This window comes from Cenococcum geophilum, assembly GCF_001692895.1.
Source record: "Cenococcum geophilum 1.58 unplaced genomic scaffold K441scaffold_22, whole genome shotgun sequence".
Lineage (NCBI taxonomy): Eukaryota > Fungi > Ascomycota > Dothideomycetes > Gloniales > Gloniaceae > Cenococcum > Cenococcum geophilum.
In genome coordinates, this window is record NW_027137580.1 from 1,282,976 (window position 1) to 1,299,361 (window position 16,386).

Sequence of the window (16,386 nt, forward strand, 5' to 3'; positions counted from 1 at the left end):
TGAGTGGTGCGGAGCTTATCACCTCACAACTGGTCCCCGACCGGCACTAGCCTTATATTATCCTACGTAGCGGGCCTAGCACTCGCTTAACTTTTTTTTTAAAAAAAAAACCTATAAAAAATTGCTATTTTTAAGGCTAAATAAAAATAAAAATTTTACTTTATTTTACCAAATTATATTATATAAGATTAATTTTACCGCCGCTATTATATAGTGCTTAGAACTAATATACCTCGCCTATAGAAAGTACAGTTTTTAGCTTAATAGTAATATAAAGAGTCTTTCCTTTTATATCTTGCCCTAGTTATAGCTAGGAAAGGTCTATAACTAGGGCTTTTCTTTTTTTAGATTATTAGTACGGTTATTACCCTATTTGTTTTTCTAATAGAATCTACCTTTAGATTTTTTTTTAACTTTTTAGAGTGTTCCTATAAAGGTGCTAAATAGGTATTAGGTTGGCTCTAGAAGTCTTTTCCGTTACTTAAAGCCCCTAACTTTAACCCTTTTAAAGGTCTTTTTAAGAGCGGCTTCTTTAAAGGTTAGATCTACCCTATATTATTATTAAAGTACCTATATTTTTAGTAACCCCTTAGCTTTCTACTAAAAGAGGCCTAGTTCCTTACCGTATATTTAGCGTTTAGAGCTGCTTGTTTAAAATCCGTATATATAGTAATCCGCGATAGGGCTCCTACGCGCTTTATTTTATTATAAATTACTAGCTTAATTCTAGCCTAGATAAACCTAATCTTTTTTTTCTTATATATGCTACCGACCTTATTTTTAAAGAGCTCTAAATTTATTTATTAAGTATAAGTTTCTATAAAGTTTATAGACTAGCGGAAGTTATAGCGATTAAGTTATATCTTATTCTAGAATAGCTCTAGATTATTATATTATATAATATACGGATCTTAAGTCTATTTTTTTTAGAGAGGTTTATAGCTATAGCTATATAGTAATTTACTCTTTATTAAGCTAATTATGTGTAATCTAGTTTAGTAGTTGGTCTTTAATCTTACTAATAATCTAGTATATACGTTCTTTAGTATTATCCTATATTATTAATATTTTAAAGAAATTATTTACCTTATAAACCTAATTATCTAAATGCTAGGCGTTAGGTCTATAGCGGAGTTTTAAACTATTAAAGGCCTTAGCCAGTTGGTTTATATTCTTTTTCTATTTATAGTATAAATACCTCTTTAAATATTTTATACCTTTTAAGGTAAGTACTAAGTAGCCCCTAAAAAGCCCTTAGCCTTAGCTAGGTTATAAAAGAATTTATCTAGCCTATATTAAGTCCTACTAGATTTAAATCTGCCCTTAAAGGTTTCTAATATATTTATTAGTGTCACGGCTAGCTTTCCGTAGGAGCGATCTAATAGATTAAGCAACAATAAGGGGCTATATTATAAATAGACTAAGGTAAGGGCTCAAAGAAGGGGGCGCGGTAGACGACTATGTACATATTCGGTCGTCGGGGCAACGTTTAGGCAACATTAATCCGTAACCGACAACGCCTCGATGGTAGCTATGTAGACGAACCGTCACATTACCCCCCTTTAAGCCAGGAGGATCGCCCTTGATCCTCGTAGTTAGGCTCTCCTTATCCGTCTTGCCCTTCCATCCTTCTCTGCTTTATTATCTTCCTCTAAGGGCTCTAGATCTACGTCCTTGTGATACGCCTCTAGCCATTACAACAGCCGTACGGGTGGTCTAGCATTATGGGGTCTCTCGTTATAGAACGCCTTGATCTTATAGGGGGCGCCGATAAAGCCGTCTGCGTTATACTAGGTGTTGTCTAGGTCGTGGCCTACCTAGTTAACCTTATACTGTAGCCTTCTATAGTAGGTTCTACTAGCAAGGATCTTATTAATCTCGTACTCTAGCTCGCCATTGATTAGGATTAGCTCCTTTGGCTCCCTATTTTAGCCCGGCAGGGGGTTATCTAGGTCCTTTCGTAGTTGATCGGCATGGAAGACGTTTAACATCTTTATGTTTGGGGGTAGGTCGATAATATATAAGTGTCCTTTCATACCTAGAATCTTGTAGGGCCCTACGAGCTGTCTATCTAGCTTAATACTTAATTAGTTGGTAGCCTAGCCCTTCCTAGTAACGTATACTTGATTACCTACTCCAAAGTCTGGTTCGCGACGGTGCCTATTAGCTTGCCTTGTCTGCCGCTCTTAGGCCTTTACTAGGTTATCTCTTACCCATTTAACTGCGTCCTAGGTCCTATATACGAAAGCTTAAGCTTCTTATTATGTTAGCTTCTTACGAGGTGTTAAGGTTACTTATGTACGTTCCTCCTAGTTAAAGTAAAGCCTTAGCTTGAATCCTAGCTCTAGCTCATATAGTACGAAGCCAGTAGATTTGTGCGGTAAGATTGCCTATATAAAGTCTATATAGGGGAGGAGCTCTGACCAATTGTCCTAGTAGTGGTTAATAAAGGGCCTTAAGCGTTGGTTAATATACTGGTTTAGTACCTCTGTATTGCTATCTGTTTATAGGTAACCGGATATAGAGAGCTTTTGCTTAACGCCGGTTAGTTTATATAGCTCGTCTATAAAGGCTAAAATAAATTAGGGTCCTTAATCTAATATAACCGTCTCTAGGAGGCCGTATACGCGCTAGACGTATTAGTAGTATAGGTTTACTGCGTTAGCTACGGTGGCAGTTTTATAGTAGGGTAGTAAGAAGGCTCTTTTGCCTAGTTAATTAACGACTACAAAGACGTTATCGAACCCCTTTTTGTCCGTTAGGAAGGACTTAAAATCAAAGGAGACGTACTGCTAGCAGCGTTCACCAATTAATAGGGGGTGTAGCAGGCCTAGGGTTTTGTCCTAGGGTATATAGGTCCTTCTATAGGCCCTACAGTTTCTTACGTAGGTATCGCAGTCTAAGGGTAGTCCTGGCTAATAGTATTAGTCTACTACGAGTTTCCTAGTCTTCGTCTTGCCTAGGTAAGCGGTTACCTAGCGAGAGTATACCTCTACAATAAGGTAGGTACGGAGGTAGTCAGTATTAGGGACCATTAGCTTACTAAAGCGGGTAAGTAGTCCTCCTTAGAGCTTCCAGCCCTTTTAGTCTTACTTAGCTAGCTGCCGTAGCCCTACTAGCAACTCACTAGTTCGATTGGCCTAGAGTATCTAATTAACTAGCTCGTATGGCTGCTATTCGCGATTTGCTGCAACTAGGGGGTCCTTAGAGGTTATCTCTAGTATAGCAATTATAAGGGCGGGGTTGATTAAGTACATAGTACGTGCGGCTACGTCCTTCTCTTTCTGCGTCTTTAGGTCCTCTTACTTTCGTAATAGGGTATTAGCCACTATATTCGCTATACCTAGCCTATAGGTAATCCGCATATAGAAATTAGCTAGTAGGTCTGCCTAGTAGGCCTGCCGTAGGTTTAGTAGCCTCTTAGTTGTAAAGTACTTAAGGGCTTAATAGTCCGTAATTACTGTAAAGGGTGTACGCTGGAGGCTGACAAGGTGACCTTACCACTCCTATAGGCCTCTTATCACTGCTAGCATTTCCTTATTATGGATCTTATACCGCATCTCTTTAGGGGATATTGTCTTTAAGAAGAAGGCTACTAGCTTCTAGGTCTCATCGTCTTACAGCTAGTTTAGCACCCCGGCTACTACTCCGTCACTTACATTAGTTTCTATATAGGTGTCTTAAAACGGTAAGTAGTGCTTTATTACACTGCCCAATAGTATAAGGGCCTTAACTCGCTTAAAGGCTTTAAGCTCTTTCTCCCCTAGCAAATACCATGCTTCCTTCTTTGTAAGCTTACTAAGCGGTTGTGCGACTTGGCTATAATCCTTTAAAAAGGCCTAGTAGAAGTTATAGAACCCTAGAAAGGATTATACTCCTTTTACAAAAGTAGGGGGCTCCCAATCTCTAATCATAGCTAACTTATTAGTGTCTATAGCAATCCTATTAGTACCAATAATAAAGCCTAAGAACTTCGTCTCAGTAACGCTAAACTTACTCTTCTTAATATCCGCTTATAGGCCTACCTCTTAAAGCCTCTACAGGACCTTCTTAACGTAGATCTTATACTCCAGCGGGTCGTCCGAATAGATTAGGATGTCGTTTATATAGGCTGTACAGAAATCGTCCAGGTAGTTAAAAAGGACGCTGTTAATAAACCTCTGGAAGGATATAGGGCCGTTACATAGTCCAAAGGGTAGGACGCGGTACTTATACGATCCGTACCTTATACAGAAGGTAGTTAACTCCTCTACCTCTTCCTTTAGCCGTATACAGTAGAAAGCCTGCCAAACATCTAGCTTAGTAAAGATTTTAGCTCTTAATAGCCTTGTCAACGTCTCCTTAATTAATGGCAGTAGATAGCGGTCCTTTTTAGTAATTATATTGAGCTTCTAAAAGTTAACGCAGAATTGCTACCCCCCTTTAGGCTTCTTGGCAAATAGGACCGGAGCTATAAAGGGTGCGTTACTTAGTACTATAAACCCCTTCTATAAGTGCTTCTGTAGGTAGACCTTAATAAGCTCTAGCTGCTCTAGCGATATATTATATAGTAGGCTAGGGGCTAGATTACGGCTATCGCCTTTAAGAATAATATCATAGTCTACTCCCTTACAATGCGGTAGTAGCGTATCAGATATAGCCTTCAAGAAGCTATTAGTGTATTTTTAGTAGGGCTACGGCAGCTTTTTATAGACAAGCCGGCGAAGTTCCTCCTCGTCGTTAGGTAGGGCGTCTTATCCCTTCCTATCCTCTATTAACTAGTCTATCTCGTAGAGACTGGTATATCCAATTACTACGTCCTTACGCTTTGCTCCTCGTAAGAAGTTCCTTACCTTAAGTAGCGCGATATCTACTGCCCTGAACTCCCTAGTAAATAAAGGCCTCCTCTTTCTTAGCTTTAACGGTAGAGCTAGCCTAAGGTAAAGCTGGTCTTCTATTTTCCTAATTACGTCTTAGGTATTAATCTTCTAAGTATACTTATAGTTATACAAGGCCCGCTTAGCTTGCTTTAGCTTAGCCTATCCCTCCGGCTTAATTTTAGTAGAGGACTTCTTCTCTTAGAGTTAGCTGATCGCGACTATATATTTAAAAATATGCTGGGGGGTAGGCCTAGGCTCTAGGTCTAGTAGTGCGTCCCTTTAATCTATATCCTTCTAGTAATCCTTATTAATTAGCGGGGGTAGGAGCTCCTTTCTTAGTATGACTACGTCCTGCCTACCATAGTAGTTCCTCTTAGTTCGCCATACTAAGACCTAGTGTTTGCAATCAATAAGGGCCCTAGTTTTCTTAAACCACCTATAGCCAATAAGAAGATTATAGCGGCTAGTATTATAGAATAGGAACTATATAGGGACTCGTCGGCTATCTATAACTAGGTTAGCCCTAAAGAGCTATCTAATTATATCCGTCTGCTAATTATTATAGCCGGATATAGTAACTCCTCGTCCTTTAATCTTGTAGAGCTTTAGTTATAGTTATTACTTAATAATTAGCAGTAGCTTATAGTATATAAAAGCCTCTCCGCCCGCACTAGAGTTAAGCAGGCTTATTATATTAAGAGCTACGCCGCCTAGCGCGATCCTGTATAGCGTTATAAGGGCTACGCCTTCTAAGATTTCCTTTAGCTATATGGGCGCTGTGCTAATTGCTCTAATCTACTCTAGGTAGGAGACTTCTCTTAGAGCTACTTATTTTCCAATTCTAATAAGTTAGTAACTATCTTATACTCTTTACTTTAGTTAATTACTTTAGCTTCTATCTTCTTTGGCGCTAGGCAGTTATTAGAGTAGTGTCCTTACTTGCTATAGTTAAAATAGGTAACTGGCGCTTTTATAGCTAGTGCTAAAGTTAGAGACTGCTAGGAAGGGGGGGGACCCTTAGTCTCTTCAGCGCCCCTAGTAGATGCTCTCTTTATAGCCTAGGCTGCTCTGCAGTCACTTTATTCCTTACCTATCTACTTTAGACCTCGGGCGTACTATTAAGCAGTTTTATAATAAGTATAGAAGCTATAGTCTTTATCTGCCACCTTAACTTCCATTTAAACGCGTAGGCTATTATAAAGCTTATCATAAAGCTCCTCTTTCTATTAATCTTGTGGCATCCTTAAGATATTTACTAGCCGTATAAAGTTAGATTGGAAATCGTTAAAGTCTCCTAGGTACGGCATCTTAAGGCCTTTAAGTTCCTGCCGGGCCTTAATGCGGTAATCTAGGTCCTTAAAGACGTTCTCTAGGAACTTAAGTACCTCTTTACTGGTAGGGTTGCGTTCTACGTCGCGCTCTGCCTTTAGATAAGGTAAGAGGTGGTTATAAGCTTTACCTCCTATACGCGTCTTGATGTACGCTACTTTTATATCTTCTTCTTGGCCTAGGTTGTCCTGGTAAAACTAGTCTGTATTAGATTAAAGCTTATTTTATATATAGCCGCTTTAGGCCTAATAGGTAGGTTCTTTTCCATCTATAAGTGTAGGTGGATCTAGGAACTTCGCTGTGCGTCCTAAGCCCGTAACACTACTCGTCTAAGAGAGTAGTGTCCCTTCTTAAATCGTCCGTAACAGTGTGCTTTCTCACTTGCTGTCTTCCCGATCTAGGGCTTATATAGTAACCTTACGGCCTATCCTTAATATCTTCTAATTGGCCTCGCGGAGCTCGTTAGTCCTATTATCTAGGTGCTCCTTAAGCTCCGCTATCTTTACCTTAGCCTCCTCTTTCGCATTAATAGCCTTATGCGCGTGGTTATTTGTAAGACGCTATAGTATAGCGATCTACTATTCCAACGCCTTCCTTCGTATTCCCTAGAGCCTTAGCTCCTCCATAAGTTCAGTTATAGGTATCTTAGCTAGGCTTTAGGTAGTCACGGCTGTAAACTCCCTTTTAGTCTCTATCTCGAAGTACATAGGGTTCTTATTATCTTCTAATTATGCTATAAGACGGTCCTATTTGCTCTTCATATCGTCTAAAAGCTCTATCTCGCCATAGTACGGTTAGAGCTCTAGCGGCTTAAGTGTTGCGTCTACGGGTTCCTCGCGACCTGCCAGCGCTAGGTTAGTAGCTATCTCTAGTGCACTAGGCCTTAATACGCTCTTTCTTACTATAGTGTCTCTTTGCTTCCTTAGGCAAGTCCTCTTGCTGCTAAGATTGTAATTAGGGTGATCCTTTTAATCTAATTGCCGTAGTCTCTTCTTTCAGCTGCTTAATCTACTGTCGTAATTGCCTGCCTTAAGCAGGGCTTAGAGGGTCGGTTGGTCTATAGTTATAGTGGTAGAACTGGCTATGCGTTTAACCGTTAGACCTAGTATTGTGTCGCCTCTACAGGCCAATTGGGGTTAACCTTAGTCTAATATCACGGCTAGCTTTCCGTGGGAGCAATCCAATAGATTAAGCAACAATAAGGGGCTATATTATAAATAGACTAAGGTAAGGGCTCAAAGAAGGGGGCGCGGTAGACGACTATGTATATATTTGGTCGTCGGGGCAACGTTCGGGCAACGTTGATCCGTAACCAACGACGCCTTGATAGTAGCTATATAGACAAACCGTCACAATTAGTAGCTTTTTCTTATATAGCTTTTAAAAGCCTTATAATAGCTTTTTAATATCTATCTTAAAGGATATTAGTATAGGGCTTTTAACTTTTTAAACTTAGGCCTAAGGAAGCTCTAGCTATGGAGGTAGTATTAGTACTAGTAGCTAGTATAGGCTTTTTAATAAGGCTTCGGCCTTAAGTTAATAGTTAGGTTAAATTACCTAAAGGGGTAAGCCCGCTTAGCTTATAAGTAGTTTATATACCACTACTATACTAATTATAGGCCAGTAGTCTTCTAGGAGGGTTCTAGTTAGGTCCTTAGTTAAATATATTAGTATATTTCTCTAGTATTTCTAACTTAAAAGAAGGTCTTAAAGTTACCTCTAGCGCTTAATCTTTTAATTAGCCTAGGTAGATAGGGGTTCTATAAAATACTAAATAAGTACTGTTTTTAAAGTAGTAATATAGCAATATAAGCGCTAGCAGGACGCGCTTGCAGGGAGGGCAGCTGGCCTACTTATATTACCCCCTTATAGCGGACGCCTCGCGTATAGCTAAGAGTGCTATAGGCGGCTAAAGTGCTATATAGCTAAGACTACCTAGCAATAGGCTAGCTATAAGTCGCGATTTAGGCGCCTAAGGACATGCGCCCTAAGAGGGGGTACAGTTATTACAACCTTGCGCTACCTATATAGTAGGTATAGGCTAAAGAGCTTATAAGGCATTCTAACCAATAGCCCGTCTAGTTGCAAGGTACTACTACTATCTTTTTAGTGGTTTATATGGTTAAGTAGGTTAGGCTTAGGTATAATACTAAATTTAATACACTAAAAGGTAAAATTAAGAGCAAATAGTAGGCTATTACTTAAACTCTCTTTTATAAGAGTTTATAAGGTTAATAATAAAATACCCTTTATAGATAGGCTGCTTTAAAATCCGCTATTTAGATATTACGCCGCCTAATACGCTACTATTAGTAATATAGCCTAAACTGGATAAATAGAATATGATAGTGCTAGAACGCGTTACTTACTAAACTCTACTTAAGTTCTACTATATTCTGCCACCTGTTATACTATCGTATACTATCTAGTATTATTATATACTATCTAGTACTATTTCTTACTATTAGCTCGCCTACTATTAGCTCGCCTACTGCTAGCGCCTTAGCGGCTTACGCTACCTATTTATTAACACCAGCCCTCGCGACCCCCTTTCCTTCTCCTTAGCTTAGTATCTTTGTAAGATAGCATTCTATAAGCTTTAGTTTAGAGGCATTTATATAAGCCATCACATTATACTAAGCTCTCCTTATATTGCCTGGGAAGGCCTTAATTAATATCCCACCCTAAGAGAAATTTTTTCTATAACGACGCGTTAACGCATTATACTTAGACACTAGATAACACTATATTACCTAGGGGGGCCTTAATAATATCCTACTTTATAAGCTAGATAGGACTAGACCTATACCCCTAGAATTAAAACTAAAGCGTATAATTTTAATAAACCCTAAAAAGCTAATAATGGCACCTAAAGTAGACTTATTTAAAAGAGCCGCCCTAACCTAAGAAAAATACGAGATCTAATTAGGATTAAAAATTAAAGATAATAATAACGTTATAGACGTATATAAACAGATTCGTGCCCTTACGGCTAATTAGAAAGCCAACTATTTCCAAGCTTAAAGTACATAGGAGACCCTATAAGAGATCCTAGATAGCCTTACGGCCCTATAAAATAGCCTAACTTCCCCTTCTTAATGCCCTAGCCAACTTATTTACTTTACTAAATATAATATACTAAGGAGTACGGATATAATAATAAAGTAATTAAAGTCCGTTAAGCTCCCTAACCCCTTACTACTATTTAATAGGATAGACCCTACCTTTAAAAATTAGAGGATTTAAGTATAAGGAAAGCTCTACGTTAACTATAACTATTTCCTTTCTAAAGAAGCCAAAATACTCTACCTCTTTAGTTAAAGCACTGGGGACGCCTAACGGCACCTTTAAGCTAAGTTTAAGGACGAGTCCCCTATCTAATTTATATCTATTAATAAGATAATACGGTACCTAGCGGCTATTTATATTAACCTAAATAAAGTATAGGATGCCTAGTATAACTATAATCGCCTAATAATAAAACTAAACTAACCCTTTACTAAATTCTAGACTTAATTCCTATACCTTATAGAAGAAGGCTAGGTTCCCCTTAAGAACTACTAATTAGACCTATACGATAAGGTAATAATTCGGCTATAAGAGAAGATTACTATAACTTTAGATAACCTACTAACTTACAACAAACTTGCAACTTATTGCCTATTATTAAATTTAGAACTAAAGCGAATTAACGCCCTAATTAGCAGAAGTAACCCTATAGCGATTAAAGCTTATTAGCTATACCTATAGGAGCTAAAGTAGAAAGATAAGCTATAACCGCTCTTATATTAAAAGCGGTTACATCTATATACTAGCGAGCCTCGCCTAACTAGCTACGTATTACACCCCTAACTAGTACTTATTATAATACCCTAATTAACCCTACCTCGGCCACGTGCTATAACTATAATAGGGAGGGTTATTTTACCTTATCTTGCCCAGAGCTAAAGGATATAAGCAATATTAAGGAGATAAAGGAAGAAGAAACGTCTAACGAGTTAGGAAAAAAAGAACCCTAGGGAAAGACTCCCCCCTAAGGTACCCTATTAATCTTAAAGAGATTAATTTTAGTTAGTTAATAGGTGGAAAGCATTTTATGGTTCTATATATAGTATCTTAAAAAAATAGAGAAAGGAGCTCTTGCTGCACCTGGCCTAAAAAGACTAAAACCAACTAAAAGAACCCTAAAAAACACCTAGAGAATCCCCCTAAGATACATGCATCGCAGGAGAGGCACACGTCAAACGACGGTGGTTTGCACCCGCGCGCGTCCACTAGAACTACGCCTAGCAATAGCCCTCTACAATAAGAATGGGCGAATACCACACTATAAAGTAGAAAGACCTTTATTAAGAAGGTATCTAATAAAATATAAAGCCTATTAGATATGTCTAGTATCCGTAGTTATAAGGGAGTAACCGTTAGCTATAACGAACTAATACAGCTAGCAGAATGGCTCCGCTAATTTAGTAAACCTTAGGCGCCCCTCTAGTAAACCCTTAATTAAATCCTCTAACGGCTAAGCAAAATTAAAAATAAATAAAACCCCTCTTTACCAGCAAACCGCACCTAGGCCACTATAGTTACGTATTTATAGCTGTCGGAATATATGGACAGAAGTTACGTGGTTACGTGTCGTTGACGTGTCGTCGTCGTGTCTTTGATTAGTTATCCTTATGGTGACTAATCAACCCCCTACTTAGGCACCGCGTTACCTCAGCGAGCTCAGACCAAGAAATCGATTGTGCGGATATAGGAATATCCGCACCGTCCGCTAAGCTGATTTAGGACGGCAATCGTTTTCGTGGTCTGAGAGACTTTGGCGAGATTTATAGGAAAACCTAAACACGGTTTATATGAGAAGACCTTATTAACTTTAACAAATTAATCTACCCTCCCACAATACCTATTAATATAAAAATTACACTAAATTATAGAGAAAAGCCTACTCTATAAGTTATGAGATCTTTAGCTCCTTATACACGCGCGATATTAGAGGAGTTCGTTACCGCAGAGGCTCTAATTCCACTGCCCTACTAAGGCGCGTAGTAAACACGCTTACGCCTACGCCACTAGCCCTCTTCGCAACTAGTAGGTATTCCATCTGCTATATACCTATTTAATTTATTTACTTTACAGCCTTTATAGGTTATGGTGTAGGCCCTAATAGAGTTATAAGCTCCCGCGTCTGTGTAGAGCTGTAGAGCTTTGTAAGAGCTCTGCAGAACGAAGCTTAGGGGGAGACCTGCACGGAGCTCTGCACGGAGCTCTGCACGGAGCTCTACTAAGGCTCTGCGGAGGCTCTGCACGAAGCTCCGTACGAAGCTCTGTAAAAAGCTCTACTCGAAGCTCTGTAAAAGCTCTACTCGAAGCTCTGCTCGAAGCTCTGCTTAAAGCTCTGCTTGAGGCTCTGCTCGAGGCTCTGCTCGAAGCTCTACTCGAGGCTCTGCTCGAAGCCCTATATAGACCCCAAGCTCTACTAACACGCAGCACTAATATACTAGGAAGGTTTTACAATTGCCCGTACGAACGCCCGTACGAACGCCTATACAATCGTCTCTACAAACGTCTCTGCCAATTGATCGCCCGTACAAACGTCTGCACGTCTGCACGGCTACACGTCTGCACGCCTGCACGTGGCTCTGCACGAATCTCTGCACGAAGCTCTACTGGCTCTGCACGAGGCTTTACTAAGGCTCTGCACGAGGTTCTGCCCCCTAGCAGTAGTGGAGGCACTCCGGGCCAAAGGAGGATATTTTCAAGGAAGGACCCAACTACAGCACCTACTAAGTGTTGCAATGGCTTTAAGTAGTAGATGTCTATATATCTGTATAGTTTTATCTATATTAGCAGGACTATTTATAAGATATAATATGTGCTTATGCTTTTAACAACGCGTTTTTTAACTTTAACGAAATTAATGTTAGGACCGAGCAATAGCCGTATTATAAAATTCGTACCATTTAGAAGCCCTAGTTCTTAAAAAATATTGTATTAACTTTTGGTAATAATAACGCGTTGTATGAATTGAATGGATTTATGCTTTTAACAAAACTCGCCAAAGCCTCTCAGACGTGATTTTGCAATTCGGAAGACGGCGTAGGTTATTCCGATGCTAGCTAAAAAATCGCGTCTGAGCTCGCTGAGGTAAGGCACCGCGATCCTTACGATCCTCTATGAACAACCATCATACAACCTAACAAGACTACGATTACGACATTACGTGATATTAGCCTTAGGTCATGTGTTCCGACATTGATTAATGAATGCGCATAGATTAAGCACTTGACCTAGGGCATTCTGCGATTATAATTTAAGAAGACGTTCGGCAGTCTTGTGGATTGAGCAAGTTGTACGACGTTCGGCAGTCAGCTACTTGCTTTGTCGTAAAGAGTAGTAGAAAGGCAAAAAGCGTTTGGTAGCTTTTAGAGCGTTCGGCAGCTCTCTTTTTACTATTGCTACCTCCCTGTCGATCTTTAGAGCGTACGGCAGCGAACTAATCGATTCTGGTATCAGGAACACCACAAGCTAGGCTTCTACCAATCAACGGCCCTGCCAGCCTACCATACCTCAATCAACGGCCCTACTAGCCTGCCACATACAATCAATCGACGGCCCTACCAGCCTACCATACCTCAATCGACGGCCCTACCAGCCTACCATACCTCAATCGACGGCCCTGCCAGCCTACCATACAGTCAATCGACGGCCCTGCCAGCCTACCATACAGTCAATCGACGGCCCTGCCAGCCTACCATACAGTCAATCGACGGCCCTGCTAGCCTGCCCTCCATTGCCACCCGAACGACCCTATCGCTGGTACCGTACTACTACCTACACAGACAATAATCGTGCCGATATGCATACGATACATTAACCAACCGATAGCGCCAATACGCCTGCTATCACGACCCGACCAAACAATCGTGCCGATGCGCCTGCGATCTACCGACCGACCGATAGACGAGCTCTACGTTCAACCACTATCACCACCCGATACTCGCACCGTACCGCTACCTAAATCTAACAACTATTGCGCTAATACGCCTGCGACCTAAACACGACTAGGTAGAGCTTTACTCCCTAGAATACAACCCCGTCGCTAGCACCGTACTGCTAGCGTTAGAATATATAGACAAAGGTTACGCGGTCACGTGTCTTAGGATAGCTGTTTTACGCACAAAGAAAGAACTGCTAGTGTCGGAATATATAGACAGAAGTTACGTGGTTACGTGTCGTTAACATGTCGTTGTCGTGTCTTTAATTAGTTATCCTTATGGTAACTAATCAACCCCCTACTTAGGCACCGCGATCCTTACGATCCTCTGTGAACAACCATCATACAACCTAACAAGACTACGATTACGACATTACGTGATATTAGCCTTAGGTCATGTGTTCCGACAATAGCATAGGGAACCTACCCCCCTAAAAATAATATCCGGGTATATAATTATAATATAACCAAATATAGAAAAAGTAGAGGGGCTTAGGGGATAATTAGAAACAGAAGTCCTTACGGAGATTTATAAAGAGGTCTATAACGCTATTATAGTCCAGCACCTTAGGAGCAAAAACATTAGAGTTACCTTAAGGGACTAATAGGTAAAGGAATAAGCTATTAGGGCAGGGGATAGGCTAGGAAAACGTATTAGTATAAAAGTGCTCTATAAAGATTACCCAGTTAAAGTCCTAGCGGTTCCCCTAAGCCTTAGGGTAGAAAAGGGACGCTAGGTAGATAATATAGCAACTATATATAAGATAGTAAAACAAACGGAACGCCTTATACTAGGACTTAAGATTACCTAAATCTAATAGCTTTAATAGGAAAATATAAACCAGGCATATAATAAAAATAATAAAAGAATATAAGGGTCGCTAGAGACTTACTAGGGAAACGCCGGTTAAACGTATAGCTCCCTTATTATTAGTATACATACACTAGGAATGTAAAAACTCCTTATTTAAAAAGGTATTATTATAAATGGCCTTATATACAACGCAAGGCTCTATAACTACAGACTTCGCCTAAAATAATATTATCGCTATATATAATAGGGACATACTTAATCCATATACGCAGTATAGGTATGCTACGGCCACTATATAGGCCCCTATAATATAAGATACTACCTAAATTAAGACTAAATAAAATACGTAAACTGCCACTAAAGCATATATAAGGCGTAGGAAAGAGAAAACTACATTAAATATAAAAGACGGAAGGTAAGGGCTTAATAGCTGCGGGAATAACTGTACGCTAGGTTATATAAATAAAAATAACAGGCAATAAGCTAGGGGGGCATAGGTGTCTTTCTAGCGTTTCCTACCTTTAATACTAGGGGGCTAGGCCAGCTATCCTAAGCCTTAATAGGCTAGAAGTAACGCTACGCGATATTACTAGACCGTATAGGGATATAAAGGTTATAGGGGATATAAGGGAGAGGACGCCCTATAGGAAGACTCTTATAGACAGCTATAGCAAGCTTAAGACCGGGATAATTAAGAATTAGACTTAACGCGGTAAATATAACATTCGCAGCTAACTTTTAAAGGGTATATAGCTAACTAGTAAGAATAGGGGAAGAACCGAAGATAATATTAGATTTAGATATAGAAGCGCTAGTAGGAATATAAGACACGGGAATAGAAAGCTCTATATAAAATAAGTAGTAACTAGGGTGCAGATATAAGAGATAGAAGTTTTAAATATTTTAGAGAAAGTAGAAATAGAAGAAGCGAGGAACGATAAAGAGGCAAAGAACCCTCGCTGGGGGTCCGCCATCTATCCATTATATAGTATAACTATAGCAATATAAACCACTATCTTATAAGGCCCTTACTAGACAGTCTAGACCTAAAGAAATACCATATCCTTACTATATAAGAGCCGTACTATAATACCTACACATAATTAATATACTGCCCCTAAGGATTCTAGCTCCTATATAAACCAAAAGCAGCTATACGCGTATGCTTTATAATTAGTAAGACTATCAGCCTGTCCTTATAGTTATAGTAGGCAGTTAATCCAGATATTATAGTTATAACAATCTAGATATATAGAGGACTGGTATAAATCATTAATATATATAACCCTAGGGTTAAAGGGGTCCTATAAACAGAGAACATTATATTAATAATAAGCTTACTTAAAACCGAAGGCATAGAGTCTATCTTATTAGGAGATATAAACCTCTACCACCCGTAATAGGGGGGTATCTACGTTACTGCTAAACGATAGGCAAAGTGCCTACTAAAAGCTATAAATACCTAGGGCCTTATATAACGGAACCTTATAGTAGGAACTACGGTGGGTCCTATTATTAGGCTAGGTGTATAGGAAATGCAAGTATAGAGTTAACAACGTAATAATAACTGGTAGAGTAGTTGCCTAATAGATTAACTCTAATTATATTCTGAGAATTACTATAAGGAAGGAACTATCTAGGTAGGGACTAAGGGTCCTTAAATACACAACCGTACTCCTATAAAATCCTTTTTATATATAATATACGTCTTATATATAAGGTACGTAAGTTCCTCTTATTCCTCTTATTTAATATATAGCATATTATATAACCTTAGTTACTATTCCTTATTATATAGTTTTATTAGCTCTATCCTAGACTATACCTAAATTAACTAACTAGCTTCTTCCGTCTCTTCTCTAAGTAATTATAATATTATACTTAAAGCGTCCATAATACTATCTCTCTCCTCTTTATCTTTATCCTTAAAGATTTAAAACATCTTTAAGTCGTTTACTAAAGGTATAATATCTGTCTAATTAATTTAGTTAATATTATTGCTTATTATACCTAAAGCAATTTCTTCTTTATACGCCCAACGTCGTGCTCGCACTATTACTGCAATATTATTTCTTAGTAAGATTATACCGTCTCTATATTCTTATTATTTAAAAGAGGGGTTAGTCTATATTATGTTAGCGAACCTATCTTCGCGACAACCGTCCTCTTACTTAAAGTACACTAAAGCGAATATTTATTCGTCCTATAACGTTCGCTTTACCTCTAATACTAAATATACGCGACCTATTACTCTAAATAGTCGTCTAGTTCCTTAATTAATTTATCTTAGGGTCTTATATTTAATCTACTGCTGCGCGGCTAGATAGTAAACTATCTTAAGCCCTTACTAAATTAGAATGTTCTTATAATGCGGAACAGAAGGCCCT